Source organism: Pleurodeles waltl, chromosome 6, assembly GCF_031143425.1.
Source record: "Pleurodeles waltl isolate 20211129_DDA chromosome 6, aPleWal1.hap1.20221129, whole genome shotgun sequence".
Taxonomy (NCBI): domain Eukaryota; kingdom Metazoa; phylum Chordata; class Amphibia; order Caudata; family Salamandridae; genus Pleurodeles; species Pleurodeles waltl.
In genome coordinates, this window is record NC_090445.1 from 1,693,052,798 (window position 1) to 1,693,075,682 (window position 22,885).

A 22,885-nucleotide genomic window follows, 5' to 3' on the forward strand; every position below is an offset into this window, starting at 1 on the left:
AAGGCTTCAATTAAACTGGGATGTGCAAAATTCGCGTAACTTGTTTTTGCGTAACATTTAGTGAGGTTTTGGCACAAGTGCGCAAAATGAAGTGAGAATGTATTTCTCGTTAAAAATTATAATCAAATGGAACAAAAGCTTCGTTAGCACAAACCGCTCGTGCTCAATTGTTCTTGTATGTTCTCAGGACATTTTTACAGTGAAAGGCACGTTTGGGTTAAATTGTTACAGGAAATGGGGCACAATTATGCCGAGTGGCGTGATGATAACTTTTCGGAAATTTCATGTGAGAATCCGACAGCAAAATCCCCGAATTTATGCAAATTGCTTAGGCGAACTTTACATTTGACTCAAACCTAAATTTGACCCAGTTAGTGTAAACATCCTCTGTTGTCATGCTGAAGATGTGGCTCTTGTTTCTACAGAATACAACCCCCTAAATATCTAAATGTAATTCAGAGTGAAAATATCGCTTCTTTTTTAATCCAGTTGTTCTGTTTTTATCTTTTTCACTATTGACAAAAAATCGTGTTTACTTTACAGATGCTGTTTGCACATCTGAGGGTACCGGAAGAGGCCACTGAGGCTGAGAAGAGTTTCAAAGATGTTTCCTCTCTTTTTTTGGTCCACTCTCTGGAACTGTAAATATCTAAAGTGCTATCTGCGAGACACTTACACCGTAGGTATGAGGAGCTAAACTGCTCTGTGGAAGCAAGAATTGCACCCAGACACCCTGTGTGACCAACGTGCGTAAAACATGAAACTGAAGGCAGGTTTTAGAACATAGCTGGGACAGATCGAATAAATGTAACCCCGCGAGCTTGTTTTCAGCTGAGTATAGCACTATATATGCTTTAAATAATCGGATTTACTTTGAGGGTTGGGAAGGACACTGCTAATAAAACAGGCTTTCTGTGCTTGTATGTTATAAACAAAATATGTCAAGCCACAAGGCTTTGCCTTGTCAAACTCGCTAAGCACATGACACAACAATAAAAACGTAAGCAAGGTCTGAAGTTACCTAACAGTGGTCTCCTTATGTTTGCAATAAAAATTTGAATTGTAAAAAAAAACATTCACGGATGAGTCTGTTTTACTGAGGATGTTTTGTAAGCAATAAAACTTTGATTTATGTCATTGAGTTTATTTGTGAAGATGATACGAATAGATCATCACCAGGACAAACACTCAACTCACAAGCAGCTCTAATGTTACAGTGTCACTAAATCACTTTAAAAAGGAGTCAGGCAATATAAACAGCCAGCTTAAACCTAAATCTAAAATTTAAAAAAGCCCACGTTGAACCAGATTTGCAATGGAAGAGGAAGACGCTGTTGTGGGCGGATGTGTCATCACTCAAGAGGAGTGCCGGTGAGTAAAGTGGGCTGGCCCAGTCCCCATGCTGTGCGCTGTGGTGATTGACGCAAAATACAAATACAGACACAATTTATTGGCCAGTGGATGTAGCCACTCTATGAACGTATATTTAATTTTTTGGGGGGGTGACCAATAGTCTGGCAAGGCCACATAAGCTGTCTCAAAGGCCAGACTTAAATATTTATTATTAGTGAATAACAACTTGAAGAACATCTGCTAAATACGTACAGAGCTAGCTAGATCACACTACTACCACTGCTTAATTTGTGCTTGTTGTTTCCGGTGCAGAGCACCGGCACTTATTTTTGAGGTCCGACACTTATTTTTCGGCCTCAAGGATTTATTGCGAGCAAAAGACACATATGGGAAAAACGGAGAAAGAGAAAAATGAAAAAGCGTCACAATGGGAGAAAGCAGAAAGCTGCAAGAGTGAGCTGAAGGGGCAGGGAGTGGCTGTAAATGGATTGAAGAGGTCCGCAAAGGCTTCAGGAGTACGCTGCCTCTGTATTCCGTGCTCGCACATTTAATCGCAGCAGCTGCATGTTTAAGAGGAGTGCGTTGGACACCGGCATGTTTTTATTTACAAATTAAGCACTGACTGCCACACAATGCGCGTTACATACTTTGTCCTTACCTACTATGCACCACAATTTCCTTTTTCTTGATGCATAATTTAGTCAATCAGGATGCATATTTGCCCCATTCCTTTTGTTTCAGATACCATAGAGAAAGACACACAGGAAGGCTGGAATAAGCTACTGACCTTACAGTTGTTGACAGGACCAACACAATATTCATGTCACACAGAAAGATTGGCAGTGAAAGAGAGAGACCAGCTTAGTGGACAGGTGGTACACTAGCAGAATACTTGATATATACTAATAAAAGTGGAAAACTCCTGGATCAAAACCGGGAAAGGACTAACCATTACAAGCAGAATGCTATTCCTGGAGTAGTGATAGTCAAACATTTTAATTCTGCACCCCAATTTGTATTAAAAATATCATTGTGGCCCTCAAAATCAAATACGTATTTTTCACATCTATTAGAAACCAGCATTTGCAAGGCACTGGGTCTCGCGCTTGCTCCAGTTAGAGCTATTAGCCTTGTAAGTTCCTAACTGGACTTTTCTTGCCACATAAATTGAAAATGAAAAGTAAAACAGTTGACATAATCGAGCCGATTCAAAGCGCCATGGTCGCCATGAGTGTGAGTGTGAAGGAGAGACACAAAAGGGAAAGAGAGGTTCGCTGGGAGTTAAACATATCCCCAAACGTGCAATTATCCATGTAATAGGGTCGATGGCTAAGGCGGTAACAAAACTGCCTCAAAGCGGGACAAATGTAAAGCATTTACCAATGATAACAAAGGATTTTTGAAAGGCAAGCCCACAAACAAGTAAAAGTGATGGGTGTGAGGTGGCCGTGCTTAAAAGTCCACATAGATACCAACACGTTGGAAAAGCAGCGCTTGCGCATTGCTATGATCAACCTAAAATTGGTTGATCTAAACAAATTTACTTGTTCAATCATTGGAATTATGGTTCTCTATCCCTCTTAAAAGGGCAAATAAATGACAGGCCAGCATGCTATGGGCTGCCTGGTATCCCTAAAATGTAAACATGTCCACAGCGTAATCCTTCATCAGAAATGGAGGAGGGAATTTAAGGATTATTTGGAGCCCACAACAACCACTCTCAGCCAAGACATTAGTTGGGAAAGATGTAACGACGGCCATTACGGAGTGTCTCACTTCGACTTGGTCTTTTTTTCACTAGAAACACTGCGCTGTTTTCAGCATGACGCTTCTCATGGCCGCTGCCTGCACCCCTAGGACCAACTTAAGACCTACCCTGAGGGGCCTCTTCCCAGCTTGAAGACTGAGTGCAGGACTTGCCATCCCCCAGTCCTCAGGAGGTCAAAGCACATCTGCTTTCTGTGCTGCACTTGTTTTGTGAGGGAGACATGCAGAGATGCTTTCCATGTTGTACCTGTTTGTGAGGGAGACCTGCCCAGTTGCTTTCTGGCTGCACTTGTTTTGTGAGGGAGACATACAGAGATGCTTTCCATGTTGTACCTGTTTGTGAGTGAGACCTGCCCAGCTGCTGTCTGTGCTGCACTTGTTTTGTGAGGGAGACATGCAGAGATGCTTTCCATGTTGTACCTTATTGTGAGGGAGACCTTGACAGCTGCTTTCTGGCTGCACTTGTTTTGTGAGGGAGACATGCAGAGATGCTCTCCATGTTGTAACTGTTTGTGAGTGAGACCTGCCCAGCTGCTTTCTGGCTGCACTTGTTTTGTGAGCAAAACATGTACAGGTCCTTTGTGCTGTACCTGTTCTGTGAGGGAGACTTGCGGGGTGCTTTATGGGCTGTACCTTTTTTGTGAGAAAGACTTGTGAGACTGCTTTCTGTGCTGTGCCTGTTTTGTGAGAGAGACTTGTACAGGACGTTTGAGTCGCGCCTGTTCTGCGAGGGGGGCGTGTGGAGTTGTTTATACGCTGTACCTTATTGTGAGGGAGACCTTGACAACTGCTTTCTGTGCTGTACTTGTTTTGTGAGAGACTTGCACAGATACGTTGATGCAACACCTGTGTTGTGAGGGAGACTGATACAGCTGTATCCTTCTGTGTTGTGCCTGTGTTGCGAGGGAAACAGACACTGCTATATTCTCTGTTGTGCCTGTGTTGGGAAGGAGACTGGCACAGGTCCCTTCACGCTGCACCTGATTTGTGAGGGAAACTTGCAGAGCTACTTTCTGTGCTGTACTTGTTTTGTGAGGGAGAACTGCAAAGATGCTTTTACGCTGCACCGTTTTTGCGCGAGGGAGGCTTGCACAACTGCTTTCCAGGCTGTACTTGGTTTGTGAGGGAGAGTTGCACTGGTGCTTCCGTGCTGTTCCTGCTGTAGGTGAGGGAGACCTGCACAGCTGTTTTCTGTACTCGTGAGGGAGACTTGTCCTGGTGCTCGTGCTGACGTGTTTCACATGAGGGAGACCTGCACATAGGCCTTCTGTGCTGTCCTTGTTTTGCGAGGGAGAGGTGCATAAGTTCTTTCCCCCTGTACCTTTTTTATGTGAGCAACACCTGCACTGCTGCTTTCTCTGTTGTACATGCCTTGTGAACGAGACTTACACAGGCCCTTTTGCGCTGCGCCTGTTTGTGAGGGAGACCTGCACAGATGCTGTCTGTATTGCACCTGTTTTGTGAGGGAGAGCTGCACAGCTGCTTTCTGTGTTGCGCCTGTTTTGTGAGGGAGAGCTGCACAGCTGCTTTCTGTGTTGCGCCTGTTTTGTGAGGGAGAGCTGCACAGCTGCTTTCTCTGTTGTACATGCCTTGTGAACGAGACTTACACAGGCCCTTTTGCGCTGCGCCTGTTTGTGAGGGAGACCTGCGCAGATGCTGTCTGTATTGCACCTGTTTTGTGAGGGAGAGCTGCACAGCTGCTTTCTGTGTTGCGCCTGTTTTGTGAGGGAGAGCTGCACAGCTGCTTTCTGTGTTGCGCCTGGTTTGTGAGGGAGGCCAGCACAGATGTATTTTGTGCTGTGCCTGCCTTACGAAGTAGACTTGCACTGCTGCTGCGTTTCTTGCTGTAGTTCTTTGGTGAGGGGAGGGCTGCACAGGTCCTTTCACACTTTACCTGGTTTGTGAGGGAGACCTGCAGAGATACTCTATGTGCGGTACCTCTCTTATGAGTGAGACCTGCACAAGTCCTTACACGCTGCGCCTGTGTGGAAGAAGACCTGCACATATGCTTACTGTCTTGTGAGGGAGACCTCCACAACTGCTTTTCATGTTGTATCTGTTTTGTGAAGGAGACCTGCAAAGCTGCATTCTGTGCTATCCCTCTCTTATGAGTGAGACTTTCAGAAGTCCATTCATGCTGCACCTGTGTGGGAAGGAGACCTGCACAGATTCTGTCTGTATTGCACCTGTCTTGTGAGAGAGACCTGCACAGCTGCTTTTCATATTGTATCTGTTTTGTGAAGGAGACCTGCAAAGTTTCATTCTGTGCCGCAACTCTCTTCTGAGAGAGACTTGCAAAGGGCATTACACGCTGCACCTGTGTTGTGAGGGAGAGCTGCGCAGCTGCTTTCTGTGCTGTACTTTTTTTGGGAGGGAGACTTGGACAAGTCCTTTTGCCCTGTGGGACTTTTGTGAAGGAGACCTGTGCAGGTACTTTTCAGGTTGTACCTGTTTTGTGAGTGAGTCTTTCACAGATGCTTGCTGTGCTGTTCCTGTCCTTTGAGGGAGACCTGCACAGCTGTTTTCCGTGTGGCATCTGTTTTGTGAAGGAGATCTGCATAGCTGCATTCTGTGCTGTATCTGTCTTGGGTGGGGGACTGTGCACAGCTGCTTTCCGTGTGGCATCTGTTTTGTGAATAAGACCTGCAGAGCTGTATTTTGTGCTGTACCTGTCTTGGGTGGGGGATCCTGCACAGCTGCTTTCCGTGTGGCATCTGTTTTGTGAAGGAGACCTGCTTTCCGTGTGGCATCTGTTTTGTGAAGGAGACCTGCAGAGCTGCATTCTGTGCTGTACCTGTCTTGGGTGGGGGATCCTGCACAGCTGCTTTCCGTGTGGCATCTGTTTTGTGAAGGAGACCTGCTTTCCGTGTGGCATGTGTTTTGTGAAGGAGACCTGCAGAGCTGCATTCTGTGCTGTACCTGTCTTGGGTGGGGGATCCTGCACAGCTGCTTTCCGTGTGGCATCTGTTTTGTGAAGGAGATCTGCAGAGCTGCATTTTGTGCTGTACCTGTCTTGGGTGGGGGATCCTGCTCAGCTGCTTTCCGTGAGGCATCTGTTTTGTGAAGGAGACCTGCTTTCCGTGTGGCATCTGTTTTGTGAAGGAGACCTGCGGAGCTGCATTCTGTGCTGTTCCCGTCTTGGGTGGGGGATCCTGCACAGCTGCTTTCCGCGTTGCATCTGTTTTGTGAAGGAGACATGCTTTCCGTGTGGCATCTCTTTTGTGAAGGAGACCTGCATAGCTGCATTCTGTGCTGTACCTGTCTTGGGTGGGGGATCCTGCATATCTGCTTTTCGCGTAAGATCTGTTTTGTGAAGGAGACCTGCAGAGCTGCATTCTGTGCTGTACCTGTCTTGGGTGGGGGATCTTGCACAGCTGCTTTCCGCGTTGCATCTGTTTTGTGAAGGAGAACTGCAGAGCTGCATTCTGTGCTGTACCTGTCTTGGGTGGGGGACCCTGCACAGCTGCTTTCCGCGTGGCATCTGTTTTGTGAAAGAGACCTGCATAGCTGCATTCTGTGCTGTATCTGTCTTGGGTGGGGGACCCTGCACAGCTCCTTTCCGTGTGGCATCTGTTTTGAGAACGAGACCTGCAGAGCTGCATTCTGTGCTGTACCTGTCTTGGGTGGGGGATCCTGCACAGCTGCTTTCCGAGTGGCATCTGTTTTGTGAAGGAGATCTGCAGAGCTGCATTCTGTGCTGTACCTGTCTTGGGTGGGGGATCCTGCACAGCTGCTTTCCGTGTGGCATCTGTTTTGTGAAGGAGACCTGCTTTCCGTGTGGCATCTGTTTTGTGAAGGAGACCTGCAGAGCTGCATTCTGTGCTGTACCCTTCTTGGGTGGGGGATCCTGCACAGCTGCTTTCCGTGTGGCATCTGTTTTGTGAAGGAGACCTGCTTTCCGTGTGGCATCTGTTTTGTGAAGGAGACATGCTTTCCGTGTGGCATCTCTTTTGTGAAGGAGACCTGCATAGCTGCATTCTGTACTGTGCCTGTCTTGGGTGGGGGATCCTGCATATCTGCTTTCCATGTGGCATCTGTTTTGTGAAGGAGACATGCTTTCCATGTGGCATCAGTTTTGTGAAGGAGACCCGCAGAGCTGCATTCTATGCTGTACCTGTCTTGGGTGGGGAATCCTGCACAGCTGCTTTCCGCGTTGCATCTGTTTTGTGAAGGAGATCTGCATAGCTGCATTCTGTGCTGTACCTGTCTTGGGTGGGGGACCCTGCACAGCTGCTTTCCGCGTAGCATCTGTTTTGTGAAGGCCTGCAGAGCTGCATTCTGTGCTGTACCGGTCTTGGGTGGGGGACCCTGCACAGCTGCTTTCCGCGTGGCATCTGTTTTGTGAAGGAGACCTGCATAGCTGCATTCTGTGCTGTATCTGTCTTGGGTGGGGGATCCTGCACAGCTGCTTTCCGTGTGGCATCTGTTTTGTGAAGGAGACCTGCAATAGCTGCATTCTGTGCTGTATCTGTCTTGGGTGGGAGACCCTGCACAGTTGCTTTCTATTTTGTACAAGATGCATTCTATGCTGTTCCTGTCTTGTGATGGAAACCTGAACAGGTGCTTTGCATGCTGTGTCGGTTGCATATGCATAAAAGTTGCAATGTTTGTGACCCTTCAATTCATCCTGTAAAGGACCCCAAAAGGTTTCACTAAACCTCTGGCAACAGATGAGTTGAGGTGACAACATAAGGGGTTGGTTCAGGGTAAAACAAATGGATATGTTGGCATGTCCCTTTTCAGAATGACTCATGTTGTGTTTTAGCATCAGTAGTGCTCACCCTGACATCAGGCGTGATGTCTGTGGGCATACCTGCTGCTCAGGTTGCAATGTGGTATGCACAGGGTCAGTTCCACTATGGTGGGGATGTAAGTTCAGCCTTTTCTTGCTGTTATGGATGTTAAAAAGAGCCGCCTCTCTTCAGGCCTGGCGACCTCTCTTGTTTAGTAAAATCCAAGCCTCATAGAGTATGCAGCACAGGCATCACGTGACTCCCAGCACATAGGAGATTGGGGAAGTAGAGGTGAGTTGGCTCCTCCTACCAACATTGTTCTGTGCTGTGTCTCTTCATCCGGCCAACTTTGGGCCCTCAGTGGAATGTACAGGTCACCAGTGCTTAATTTGAGCCGGTGATTTCCGGTGCTCGGCTTCAGCACTTAATTGTCAACACTGGCACTCACGACAGTCTGCCACTTGGTGGCGCTGTATGTCTAATTGAAAGTTTATGCAAAACAACAGCTGTTTATTAATTCATTATACTTCAAAAATGTGTATTACCTGAAGCCAAAGCCATTCTTATAGTTTTTTTTTGGGGGGGGGATGGAATAGACTGAATTGTCACTGTCAAAGCAGCACTTGCATGGGCAATGGGTGGTACAGGCTGCCAAGCTGCAGTGACCTCCTGACGAGGGCCCAGGCACTCATGTTTGTACAAATTAAGCACTGCATCTCATGCTGAGCTCACACTGACACTGTTGAATTTTCAGTCCCAAACTAAACCCTCCTGCAACATTATATAGCGCTCATGCTGCACTCACAGTGCAGCATTGTAGGAAAATGGCTCCTTGTTGTATCTACCCACCACTTTTTGGCTGATATTGATGCTGACTTGACTGAGAAGTGTGCTGGGACCCTGCTAACTAGGCCCCAGCGCCAGTGTTCTTTCACTTAAAAATGTACCAATGTTTCCACAATTGGCACACCCCTGGCTCACAGATAAGTCCCTTGTAAAATGTACCAGTGGTACCAAGGGCCCTGTGACCAGGGAAGGTCCCTAAGGGCTGCAGCAAGTGTTGGGCCACCCTAAGGGAGCCCTCACCTAACACATGCACATTGCCATTGCAGATTGTGTGTGTTGGTGGGGAGAAAAAGGCAAAGTTGACATAGCATCCCCCTCAGGGTGCCATACCCACAAAACACTGCCTGTGGCATAGGTAAGTCACACCTCTAGCAGGCCTTACTGCCCTAAGGCAGGGTACACTATACCACAGGTGAGGGCATAGCTGCATGAGTATTATGCCCCTACAATGTCTACGTCCATTCTTAAACATTGTAAGTGCAGTGTGGCCATATTAAGGCCCGTATTTATACTCCGTTTGCGCCGAATTAGCGTCGTTTTTTTCGACGCAAATTCGGCGCAAAACTAACGCCATATTTATACTTTGGCGTTAGACGCGTCTAGCGCCAAAGTATGGGCAAATAGCGTCATTTTTTTGCGTGAACGCCTTCCTTGCGTTAATGAGATGCAAGGAAGGCGTTCCCGTCTAAAAAAATGACGGCGACGCAAATGCGTCGTATTTATACTCCCGGGCAAAAGTCACGCCCGGGAGGTGGCGGGTCAAAAAAACCCGCATTTGCGCCACTATTTAACGCCTGGGTCAGGGTAGGCGTTAAGGGGCCTGTGGGCTCAAAATGAGCCCACAGGTGCCCTCCCCTGCCCCCAGGGACCCCCCCTGCCACCCCTGCCCACCCCAGGAGGACACCCAAGGATGGAGGGACCCACCCCAGGGACATTCAGGTAAGTTCAGGTAAGTATAATTTTTTATATTTTTTAAATTTTTTTGGGTGGCATAGGGGGGCCTTATTTGTGCCCCCCTACATGCCACTATGCCCAATGACCATGCCCAGGGGACATAAGTCCCCTGGGCATGGCCATTGGGCAAGGGGGCATGACTCCTGTCTTTACTAAGACAGGAGTCATTTAAATGGCATCTGGGCGTCGAAAATAATGGCGCAAATCGGGTTGAGGCAATTTTTTTGCCTCAACCTGACTTGCCCCATTTTAAGACGCCCTAACGCCATTTTCCCCCTACGCCGGCGCTGCCTGGTCTACGTGGTTTTTTTCCACGCACACCAGGCAGCGCCGGTCTGCTAGCGCCGGCTAACGCCATTCCATAAATACGGCGCCCGCATGGCGCTTCAGAATGGCGTTAGACGGCGCTAAATTTTTTGACGCTAAACTGCGTTAGCGCAGTTTAGCGTCAAAAAGTATAAATATGGGCCTAAGTATATGGTCTGGGAGTCTGTCAAAAACGAACTCCACAGGGTATCAAACTTCTCAGAATATTAAACCCACACTGATACCAGTGTTGGATTTATTAAAAAATGCACACAGAGGGCATCTTAGAGATGCCCCCTGTATTTTTACCCAATCCTTCAGTGCAGGACTGACTGGTCTGTGCCAGCCTGCAACTGAGAGACGAGTTTCTGACCCCCTGGGGTTAGAGCCTTTGTGCTTTCTGAGGCCAGAAACAAAGCCTGCACTGGGTGGAGGTGCTTCACACCTCCCCCTGCAGGAACTGTAACACCTAGCAGTGAGCCTCAAAGGCTCAGGCTTTGTGTTACAATGCCCCAGGGCACTCCAGCTAGTGGAGATGCCCGACCCCCGGACACAGCCCCCACTTTTGGTGGAAAGTACAGGGAGATAATGAGACAAACAAGGAGTCACCCCCTCAGCCTGGTCCACCCCTAAGGTGACCAGAGCTGATGTGACCCCCTCCTTAGAAAATCCTTCATCTTGCTTTGGAGGATTTAGCCCAATAGGGATAGGGATGTGCTCCCCTCCCCAAAAAGAGGGAGCACATGGAGGGTGTAGCCACCCTCAAGGACAGTAGCCATTGGCTATTGCCCTGTGACCCTAACACACCCCTAAATTCAGTATTTAGGGGTGACCCTGAACCCAGGAAATCAGATTTCCTGATGACCTGAACAAGAAGAAGGACTGCTGACCTGAAAGCCCCGCAGAGACGACGGAGATGACAACTGACTTGGCCCCATCCCTACCGGCCAGTCTCCAGACTCAAAGCACTTGCAACAGCGACGCATCCAGTGAGACCAGCGATCTCTGCAGACTCAGAGGACTGCCCTTCAATCCAAAGGACCAAGAAACTCCCGTGGACAGTGGCTCTGTCTATTCTACAAAGAAGAAACCATCTTTAAAGGGACTCCAGCCTCACTCTGGAAACATGAGTCCCCAACACTCTGCACCCGATGCCCCTGGCTCGTGTCCAGAAGAACCAACACTGCATCGAGGACCCCCAGGCGACTCCCATGACGTGGACACCCTGAGACGACCTCCCAGGGGCGCCTGCAGAGAGAATCCAGAGGCTCCCCCTGACTGCAACTGCCCGGTAACGAAGAACCCGACGCCTGGAAGAAGCACTGCACCCAGAGTGCTCGAGAGAAACCAACTATCGGTGCAGGAGTGACCAGCAGGCTGCCCTCATCGTTGCCCAGTTGGTGGCTGTCCCGAGAAGCCCCCCCTGTGCCCTGCCTGCATCGCCAGAGTGACCCCCGGGTCCCTCTATTGCTTTCAACGCAAAATCTGACACCTACTTTGCACACTGCTCCCGGTCGCCCATGTGCTGCTGAGGGTGTATTTTGTGTGCCTGTTTGTGACCCCCCCAGTGCTGTACAAATGCCCCCTGCTCTGCTCCCCGAGGATGCAGGTACTTACCTGCTAGCAGACTGGAACCGGAGCACCCCTGGTCTCCTTAGGTGCCTATGTAATTTGGGCCCCACTTTGACCTCTGCACCTGACCGGCCCTGTGCGCTGGTGCTGGGTGTTTGGAGTTGACTTGAACCCCCAACTGTGGGCTGCCTATGCCCGAGACTGAACTTGTAAGTGCTTTACTAACCTCAAAAACGAACCTGTACTTACCTCCCCTAGGAACTGTTGAATTTTGCAGTGTCCACTTTTAAAATAGGCTATTGACATTTTGTTGCAAACTGTGTACATTACTGTTTTAATTCAAAGTCCTATCTATACCTATGCAAAGTAGCTCACATTTAATGTAATTACCCGCAATATGAATGCTGTGGTTCTAAAATAAATTAAGAAAATAATATTTTTCTATGTATGAACCTATTGGCCTGGAGTGAAGTAATTGAGTGTGTGTTCTTATTTATTGCGTGTGTGTGTACAACAAATGCTTGACAGTACCCTCTGATAAGCCTAACTGCTCGACCACACTACCACAAATAGAGCATTAGTATTATCTATTATTGCCACTATCAACCTCTAAGGGGAACCCCTGGACTCTGTGCACACTATCTCTCACTTTGAGATAGTATATACAGAGCCAACTTCCTACAAGCAAGCACACTCCTTTCACAGTTCAGCACTCATGCTTCTCTCTTCAGGTACGCACATGCACGCAATGCACTGCTCGCAGTCCAGTGTTCACATCTCACTACACATTTTGAAGTACACATTGAACTAACACTGACTATCACAATCTCTAACAGTGAACATATACTGCCTGTAGGAGGCAGGCTCAGTTTATGGTATATACCTAAGGTGTAGCACCCTATACTGGGTCTAGACAATACTTAGTGAAAGTGAATAGGTGTCCAGGTGGTGCAGGTGGCAATGCCCACCCTCCTGAAGATGAAGTTCCCGAAAGTCGGTGGAAGAGGAAGTCCAGCTGCGGGTTCCAGAAGCTCCTGAAGATCCCAAGAGTCACCTGTGAGCTGTCCCTTGACAGTCACCCGATTGCAGGATGGTCAGTGACCAGCCAGGTCACCAACAAGCACTGGCAAGTGCAAATAGAAGTTGCAGAAGGATTTTCAGAGTTTTGGTGACCAGCAAGTTCCAGGAGACTCTACCCAGGCAGGGGAGTCAGAGCTGGCCCTCAGCACACAGAAGGCCAACAGAAGTCATTGGAGCACCCACGAGTGACCCACAGGTGCTGGACACAGGGCGTCACAATGAGGCCTCACCAGCCCAGCAAGACAGAAGTCCCACATCGCAGGAGTTGCAGGACATGAGCTGATCTTTGGTCTGCAGAGTGCTGGGAGATGGGGCTTCCTGGAGCCTGAAGATCTCCTGGAGGAAGAGTCAACAAGCATTGGCAAGGGCAGCTGTCGTGGTGCATAGGGGTGTTGGTCCAGTGGCAGGAGCCAGGGCCTACAGTCTCCCAACTTGGATAGAAGACAAGCAGGACCCAGAGGAGGCCACAGACTCACCACCTGTGAAGCAGGATTTTCAGACGTCCAGGGACAGCAGACCCCACCAATTGGTCAACGTTGCCTTGAGGTGCCTGCGGGTGCAGGGGAGTGACTCCTTAACTCCAAGGCAAATTCCTTCATGCTTCCTGGTGCCAACAGATTCCTTGTGACCCTGGATGATGCACATTCTTTGATGTTGCACAATTCTTGTGGGATCCAGAGAAACAATGTTGCATGGGAGCCTTCCCACCAGAAGCAGACTTGTTCGATTCCAGTCGAAGACCAGCAGAGGCTCCAGAGGCTAGGGGCAGAAGATGTCTTGCAGAGAGTTCCTTGTAGAGTCTTGTGTGATGAATCTGAGGACCCACCAGCGAGGGACCCCTTAAATATCTCTAAAAGTGGGTTGAACATTTTCTGCAGTGACCCACCTATCAGAGGGGGTCAGAGTAATCTCCTACTTGGCCTAACCAACCAGATGCTCCCAGAGGCCTTTGCACATCTTATTTTCAAGATGGCAAAATCAAGTGGCCACCTGGAAGAGCTCTGGGCACCTTCCTAGGGGAGGACCTGGACAGTGGGGGTCACCCACAAACATGTACACACATGCGCACAGAATCAATATTTTTTATACTAACTTTGCTTCCTTTGCTTGCAACCCCGTATCCATGGAAACAGCACAGCAGCAATCTGGTGCTGGACATTGGAACCACCAAACCATTAATCCCATTGAGGAAACAAACAAAACAGCAAATCCAGGTTTGAAAAGAGGAAGACCCACATCATTCCTTCTCCGAGCTTCTTGATTGGATGGGGAGTACAGTTCTATAAGAAGCTCGGGCAGTGCTGGGGATGCTGCCTCTACCGCTCTGTGTGGCTTCTCATTGGCTTCAGAGATGCACTGATGTGGGACCTGACAGCCACATTCTAGCAGATATACTCAGGGGCGAGGCTCTGTCAGTGAGATTAAAGCGGTGTGAATCTTAGAATCCCCAACTAAAAATGCAGTGGACTGCATGGTGGAGAGTGAGATGACCAAGATTGGGGGTGGACTGGTTCCATGGGAAATAGGGTTAGTAATGATTTGAAATTGGCAGGCCTCTCTCTAGAATCAGACAGTGGGTGAAAAACAATGGATTGGAATGCAACCCAGGGCGATTGCCACTGGTTGGACTATTAGCAAGCATTCAAGCGCCTGCTAACCTCTAGGGTGATTAGTGCGCTATAAAATTCAACATTACATAACATAACATTCATCCCATCACTTTTTAGGTGTCTGATTGCCAGCAGTATGCCTGGAAAGTTGAGACTGGAGCAGCTTTCTAAGCCTACTTCTGCCAGAGTTTGTGAAATCAAAAAACGTAGTCAATTTGCAATCCTTCAAGGTGTACTTCGGTAGGTGCAGGTTAGCTATTTTGGTAAACCAGTCACTGTATGTATTTAAGATTCTGATGAAAAAATGAACAAGTTAAAACCTCTTATTTTAATGAGAACAACAAGAAAAACAGAAACAAATATGGCAGACTCTACTTAGGCCCCCCTGGCCGAACTACCAAACCAAGAATGCACCTGGGTGGTGTCTTACCCCAGACATGCTCCTCCCCATCCCACCAGAGCCTGGTAGTTCTCCTGGGAACACATGTACAACACAATAGCCTGGAGTCTGTGCCCTGGAATCACCTGTAGCGAATGTATTTTCACTGCACACACCATCTCTGTTACAAGAAGCCTAGATGGTAGAGTTGGAAATAGGTGCATGCCTTAGGGCTTCATGTTTCTAATCTTTGCCTTTTACAAATGATTACAAACACCCGCTCCCCCAAGCTAAGCCCTTGGATATACCGGGCTGCCTGAGACATGTACAGTATGTCTGCTAAATAAAAGGGATTGTTGTGGGTGTGTGAAGGGATCATAGTTAAACTATGTTCCTCAGACATGTGCAATCCAGACATCCACCCACAGAGCGCCATGTTTTAAACAGCTCTCTGTGGCTGCATCCACTTCAGCCTCCCTCTTGGGTAGAAACACTTACTCTTTGTGGGTGTGTTTCACACATGGTATTTCTTTGATTTAGAATTGTAACAGACCTCGAATTCATTTGTAGAGTAACTCAACTTACAATCCAATGACGTTCAATTTACAATGAGCCATAATGCTCATGAGATTTCCTTTTTAGATCTGGCCACCATAAAACACACAAGGCAACTGAAATAAATTCCTTACTCATGTACAATATCCATCACCTGAGAAATCTTGATAACTTACTTTATGGTCATTTCCTACGTTTAGGAAGGATCTTGGGAATGAAACATGATTTTTTCAATGAATCTGAGTCTCAAAGTGAAGGGCTAGCAGAAAGAGCCCAGGAAGCGGCCTGAGGCAGGCCCATTAACAGGCCTGGTTCACCGACAGGGAATATCTCCTACCCCTAAAGCCAAACAAGAGTTTGCACAACGCCTTATCTTTGTCAGCACATTTGGTACAGCAAGTAATGAAATGAAAAAGGTCTTATACAAGCATTGGCTTTTGATACAAGACACGATAAAGCACAAAGACAAACCTATGTGGTGCTTTAAAAGGGGTAAAATGTAAGAGATATGGTTGTAAGATCAGCACTTCCCTGTAGTCAACACCCAACTTTACAATCACAGTGGGGCCGACCATCTCTCATGGCTCATTTCAAATCTGATGGACACGTTGCATGCAACTTTTGTATTTTAAATAAAAAGTTACTTAATGATGTGAGTTATACCTTGAGACACTTTAGTGACTGCAATATCAATGGCATCATTTATACCCAGTGGTGTCCATGCAACAAAATATATACCAATCAAACTTCACAAAAAAGTAAAGAAAAGGATTCTCTTGCACCAAGACGTATCAAGTGTTACACCGGGGAGGCACCAGTAGCAGGGACGCAGGACACAGCATGAATGACATCAGATGGCTAATCAATCAAATCCCAACCCAAGAGACAGACACTTTGCTGAAGCCTTAGCACACCATGAATGCAGATGGACAGATCATTTGAAATCAATTGACTATGGATTGTATGAAATGGATAATTGGAGATCGTTGGTCTTCCTAATATGCTCATAAAGTATGATTGAGGACCCATTTTTGTGGTGAAATCTTAAGTCTGTATTGTATATAAACTCTGGCTTCATAACTATTTCATTTAAATACACATTATTATCCTTCACAAAAAACATACTTTTGTGAGCAATCTGAAATTGTCGTGTTTTGCGATAGCGATTGTGTCCAAAAAAATATATTTATTTTCAGAACTTTTGGGGTCCACTGTAGTTCATACCTTGCCAGATTTGCCTGACTTTTCTCTGTGGCTTTCTTATAGTGTTCACATACTTACCTACAAGGCCCCTGTTTTATATCAAGGCTAGACATTCTCTCTGTTTCAATCTACCAACACAGTCATGCACTGATGATCAATTTTTCATCATTTAAGACAGAAGCTTGCCTTCACAGATTAGATGGGTACTTTGGGTGCATTTATTAGGCATAAAGACATATTTTGTCCTGACTTGAAGACTAATAAAGTCTTGTCTTTCATTTTGCACAGTTTTTTTCATATGTAAGATGGCAGCTGGCTTCCTTCATGAAGCAGTGGTTGAGACAACAGGGAGACGTGCTGTAGATAATTGTGGTTGCTGTGTTTTGTACTCTATACTCACAACCTGGTTAGTTGCTTTCTGAGTCCCACTTTTTCTGTTTTAGTTCTTACTCATGAGGAATTCCCCATTGAGCGAAGGTAATACGAGTGTCTTGCTTTTTCATAGGGCTCATACTATGAAGTTAAGGTGACTTCTCTTTCACTTGACTTTTTCAGGTCCTGAAGCGACAATTTCTGCTGTTATCATGGATGCGTGAGTGTGAAGGCACTTGAGAAGATGGATTTAGGGGAATATTTATGAGAAAGTGGCACATTGGTCTTGATGCACCACTTTTCTTGTGTCCCCCTCGCCCTCTCATCGACACCATGGTTGCACCGTATTTACAAGACGGCACACCATAGCAGTCGTTACCACAACATCATCAGAATTTTTGATCCTCTTGTGGCGCTTTCCTGCACTACCGCCCAACATTTTGCCACTAGTGCAGCAAAGTACAGGGAGGCCCATAGACTATTAAGGGCGCATCACTTTATTGCCTGCCCCGAGCAGGTGTTAAAATGATGGGAAAAAAAGGGGCAGTGAAATCTTGTAAATTTCACCAAAGCCAATTTTTTGGGCTTCCCTGCATGGGAACTTTGCCCTTGCATACATTATGCCTGGCCCAGGCATAGTGTAATGCAAATGGTTGCAAAGTGGCGCAATGCATGCACGGCACCTCTTTGTAAATATGGCGCCGGGGAATGGCCACCTTAGTATGATAAAAATGACGATAAGATGGGGTTAAGGCGGCGCAAGGGGCTTGTAAATCTGCCCCTTAGTATGGCCAATGATGATGCATATGAGGGAAACATCATTCATGTTGCTCCCATCTCTTTCTCTTTTTTTTTCAAAGTTGCAGTTTGTATCTATGAAGTGATTCAAAGACCAATGAAGCTCAAACTTGATCTTTTTCAGAGTCGAGTCGTTTCCCCTTAATATAGAGGTGGATACCTTTTCCCACTACATTGTGTATGTGGACTCATGCTCAAATATTGCTGTTAAAGGTAGCTTACCTGTTCCGTTTGTCCTGAAGGAGACCCGCATCAGATTTACCATAGGGATAGAAACGTCAACAATTCCTTTTACATTGCCATGTTTACATTTTGTACAATGATAGATGTCCTGGGATATAAAATCATAGTTTTGTCCCCTGCTTTGTCACGTGTGCGCTTCTTTTTACCCATCACTTTATCACTTGAACTGTGCTGTCACCATGACCACCTTTGCTAAGAATAAAATTATCTCTTGGAATTATATTTTGCCCATCAAATTGTAACTTCTTTAATATAGATATTGTTGTTTGTTTCAGTCTGAATGTGAGGAAATGTTGCTTGACCCCCGGACTTCGAAAACGTTTTCTTAGGAAATCAGAAAGACACATTTCTTTAATTTTCCCCTCCTGCACCTGCCATCAGGAGCTTGCAGACAAGGCTGAGAGGACTGACCTGCGCAATGGAAGTGTTTTAAAAAGCACGAAAGTTGTCTTTTCATGAACATTGATCAGTTAAATAATCAGTTAAATCATTAGCAGCTGTGGCAATGGGCAGTGAGTGGTGCCGGCTAACGCCATTCTGAAGCGCCATGCGGGCGCCGTATTTAATCAATGACGTTAGCCGGCGTTAGCCGCCGGCGCTGCCTGGTGTGCGTGGAAAAAAACGACGTACACCAGGCAGCGCCGGCGTAGGGGGATATGGGGCTTGGGCGTCAAGAAATGGGGCAAGTCAGGTTGAGGCAATTTTTTCGCCTCAACCCGATTTGCGCCATTTATTTCGACTCCCAACCCCCATAGAAATGACTCCTGTCTTAGCAAAGACAGGAGTCATGCCCCCTTGCCCAATGGCCATCCCCAGGGGACTTATGGTCATTGGGCATAGTGGCATGTAGGGGGGCACAAATCAGGCCCCCCTTTGCCACAAAAAAAAAAAAAAAACACTTACCTGAACTTACCTTAATGTCCCTGGGATGGGTCCCTCCAGCCTTGGGTGTCCTCCTGGGGTGGGCAAGGGTGACAGGGGGTGTCCCTGGGGGCATGGGAGGGCACCTCTGGGCTCCTTCGGCGCTAAAAAACGGCGCAAAAGCGGTCGTACGTCATTTTTTTGGACCCGCCCACTCCCGGGCGTGAATTTTGCCCGGGAGTATAAATACGACGCACATGCCTCGGAGTCGATTTTTTAGACGTGAACGCCTACCTTGCATCTCATTAATGCAAAGTAGGTGTCCACGCTAAAAAATTACGCAAACTCCATGGACTTTGGCGCTAGACGCGTCTAACGCCAAAGTATAAATATGGAGTTAGTTTTGCGTCGGAATTGCGTAAAAAAAAACGACGCAATTCCGGCACAAACGGAGTATAAATATGCCCCTGAGTGCTCACAGTGAGTGCTCACACTTCAGACTACGCGAGTAACAAAGCACAGCATTAACAGCACAGACCTGATATCGTCAACCCTATTTTGTATAACAAAAGCACTGGACATGAAGGCACTTGAGCCCCTGTCCCTCCTCCACAACACTATTGCAAACATCATTTGTGGTGTAATGTGCATTTAAATGTTATTTACCTTTAAAAGAATTCCCAAAATTTCGCGTAATGTGATGTTTCCTATTTAATTGTACCTTTTAATCAGTGTTTAGTCTCACAGTGTTTGGGGTGTCTGTAACCTCAGCTGCAGCACAGCTGTCAGCCTGTAAGATGTGCCTAGTTTGATGTCTATGGCCCAAGATTGGGACATTTGTAGAAATTGTAATGACATACCCTGTTCAATCTAAGGAAGCAGAGAAAACTCTGAGCTGAACCTGTAGCTGAGAATCTACTCGTAGAGGAATGTAGAAGTGAAGAGAGATGCAGTGTAGATTTTGAGAAATGTTAGGCCATGCAAAATCTCACACCTACACTTTTGTGAACTACCTTTCAACCCTTTCAGTTTCCCCACCTCAACATTTTATCACAATTATCTTTGGAGGAGAAACCACTCCCCCCATCCTTCGAGCCAAAAAGATCTGAAGAGCTTTTGGGTTGCTCCTTATTCTCACTCCAGTGTAGGGCTGAGCTGGATTGTGTTTACCAGGGTTGTTTTTGGTTCCCAGTTTGGCAGTGATTAAAACTCAGTTCCCTTCTATTCTAATGGAGCACCATTATCTTCTACTGTGTGGCACATCCAAGACACTTCCTTTGAAATGAAGATGATGTCGAGGCTGAATTCAAGAGTTTCCAAAGGATGAGCACTGCTACCTGGAGACTCTACTGGACAACAGCCTGTCGGAGTGGATTTCTGTGAGAGAACAGTCAATCATGCGTCAGAAGTTTTACTCCCTAATTATCCTCGCCCTCCTCTTTTTGTACGTCTCATCTACTAGACAGAACATGCACTTTCTTTTTGCAAAATGTATTGATAGCTTACAGAGGCCTTAGAGTCCATCCTTTGCTTGCCATTGGCTGGCTTCAGTGTCACTCTTATTTGCTTGCTTCTTATTCGTTAGGTTGTATGGACTTTCCTTCCTCTGCTTCTGTAGGTCCTTCCTCCAGGGCATGGACACATTACTTGTGTTCATCTACTGTTAATTTTTCACGTGATGCTTTTTTCTTTTTGTTTGAGCACTTAATGAGAGTGAATGTGTTTTCCACCTGTCTCCCTAATGTGCTTCTTTTCCCCTTCTGTACTTCGTGTTGAGCTCTCTCCGTTGCTAGCATGTTTTTCCCCCACCTGCATCCATTGGTCTCTCACCCATTTACATTCCTTCCCCTTGTGTCACGTTGCTCTCTCGCTCTCTCTCTTTCTCTCCCTCTCCCCCCCCTCTCTCTCCATTTGTTTGCTTTCCCCATTTACACTGCATTTTGCTTGAGCTCCACCCTCTGTGGTGCCCCCCCCTTGTTTCTTCCCTCATCCCTGTCCTCCTCTATTCCTCCCTACCCTTATTATTACTTTCACTCCAGGCTCCACATATTTCACCTTTTATGCTTGACTCCCAGAAAAGCTGACGACTGGCTTTGTACAATCCTGCAAGACTTTTAGATCAACTTTGTGGGGGACCAAATACTGCAGCTCCACTTCTAAAGGAGCATGGTGAAGAGCCCTGGGACCTACACACCTTTTATCTGTCTGTATGAAAAGCCTAGTGTTGACCACAGTGTTGAAATTGGGGTAAAAAGCGTGTGGGGAGATCTCTAAAAAGGGGCATGGCCTAAGTTTGCAGTTTGATATAAATGAATAACAAAGAATTTCGAATTGGTAATTAGAAATAGTACATATGTGAGCATCACTATGTGCACACTGGAGAGAGGTCAATGATTGGATGAGCATGTAATCTTAACACTGTTATGGCCCACTGACTCACATTGCCATCAGCCTCAGAGCTCTCATTCGTGCCACATTATGAGCACCCTTCCTGAATGAGAACTCACCCAGACACCTAAATGTAACTCAGCTCACGCGTACCACACTAAAATTGGTAAACCAACAGCTCAACTTTATAGAGACAAGACCTCTTTGCTTTGGCAATACTTAGTAAAGTCAATTCCAATTCCAATACAAAATTTCACCAAAGCAAAGAGAGTTTACAAATGTTAACAAATTTTAAGTTTTTACTTACGTAAAACAGGGGCGTATCTGAGGCCCTGCAGTGCAGTGGAGCACCCCGCACCTTCTGTGTCAGAGGGACCACCCACGGCTAAAGCGATCTGGCTGTAGATTAATTAAAAAGCAACCTAAATGTTGCAAGGTAGTTGTGTAAATTAAACACCAGCTGTGCATGAGGGCAAAGCTTGAAAAGGACAGGACTATGACAGGAGCGGCTCGCGGGGCACAGAAGAGGCGGGGCAGCATGCGGAGGGAATAAACATTCTATTTATTAAATTTAAAAAAACACTTACCTTCTCTGCTGCCGCACCGCTCCTCTGCTGCAGGCAGGCACAGGCTCCCAGCCTGCCCTGCTGCCAATCCTGACTCTGCTCAAAGAAGCATCAGGATTGGCAGGGAGCGCCCAGCCAGGGTGCTCCCAGGCAGACTGGGAGCCTGTGCAAGCTCTCTCCAGCCCCGCAACAGTGTTGCCGGACTGGAGAGAGCACAATTCGCGTGTGTCTTTGGCTGGCCTGAGACGGCCTGCCAAGCATCACTGCTCGTCAACCCCATGGCCCCGCCTCTTTAAATGAAAACAATAATAAACTAGATTTATTATTATTTTCTTTTAAAGGTTTTGCAGCTGCCGCTGCTGGCAGGGGGGGGGCAACACTCCTCTGCCGTAAAGGAGGAGCCGCCCCTGGACTTTCAGCAGATTACTTTCTAAAAGGGCAAAGGAGGACTGACTCAAGCAATTCGGCAGACTTGGTGGGCCTTTTTCCTGCTACCGCTCCGAGGTGGGGTGGGGTGGGCTGGCTACCAGTTAGTTTCACTTTCTTACTGATGCTTCTTCAGAGACTGTATATTTACCACCATATTGTGTTTTGGTGACTATAAAGTGAGACTGGGCACTTCCCCTCCCTAAACTTCTATCCAGTCTATTTTTTACCCACACACTGGCAGCTTGTACGTTGATTCTGAATACTCCCAATCATACCGAAAAAGGAGCAAAAGAAGGTGTTCAAAAAGTGAAACCACCAGCTAGCACAAGCTGCTTACCCAACATAACTGCATTCCGGTATATTTAGTTTTCTATCTTTTAAATATACAATTAGGGATTCCTGTCTGCATAGGGCTTTTGGATAAAAGTCAGGGCTTGCTGAAGGTCACATGACATGCTGCCTCTTAGCTGCTGTGTAGACCCCTACCTTCATGCTTCTTATGCACCACTTTTCGAGCTGTTGCTGTGGTATTCTACAAGTTTAGTGCAAGATGCTTTCATAGCTGTCATCTAAGCTTCACCTTTCATGGAAAGGTTGCTCATTCCTCTTTGTTTCTAATAGTGCATTGCTTTTTTTAGGGATGGTTTCAGTGCTCATTCTTTACCATCCTGTATCTATGTAAAGATGGGGAGTTCTACAGCTGATGCTCAGAGTTTCCATGTTTAGTGTGAGAGAAGCTTGCACATCTGCTGCCCACGATAGACTTGTTTTCATAAGGAGGCCTGCACTGCTGTTCACTATAATGTGCAATTTGTTTGAGAGTAAGTTTCAAAGCTGCTCTCCTGCCTGCACCCTTTCTGTGTGAAGGAC

General features: G+C 46.8%; 1 long non-coding RNA gene across 2 annotated transcripts in view; it reads right to left on the reverse strand.

The window, feature by feature from the left end:
- Positions 1–22,885, reverse strand: part of LOC138301362 (uncharacterized) — a 285,033-nt gene that overhangs the window by 79,455 nt on the left and 182,693 nt on the right. The gene's annotated exons all lie outside the window — the stretch shown is intronic.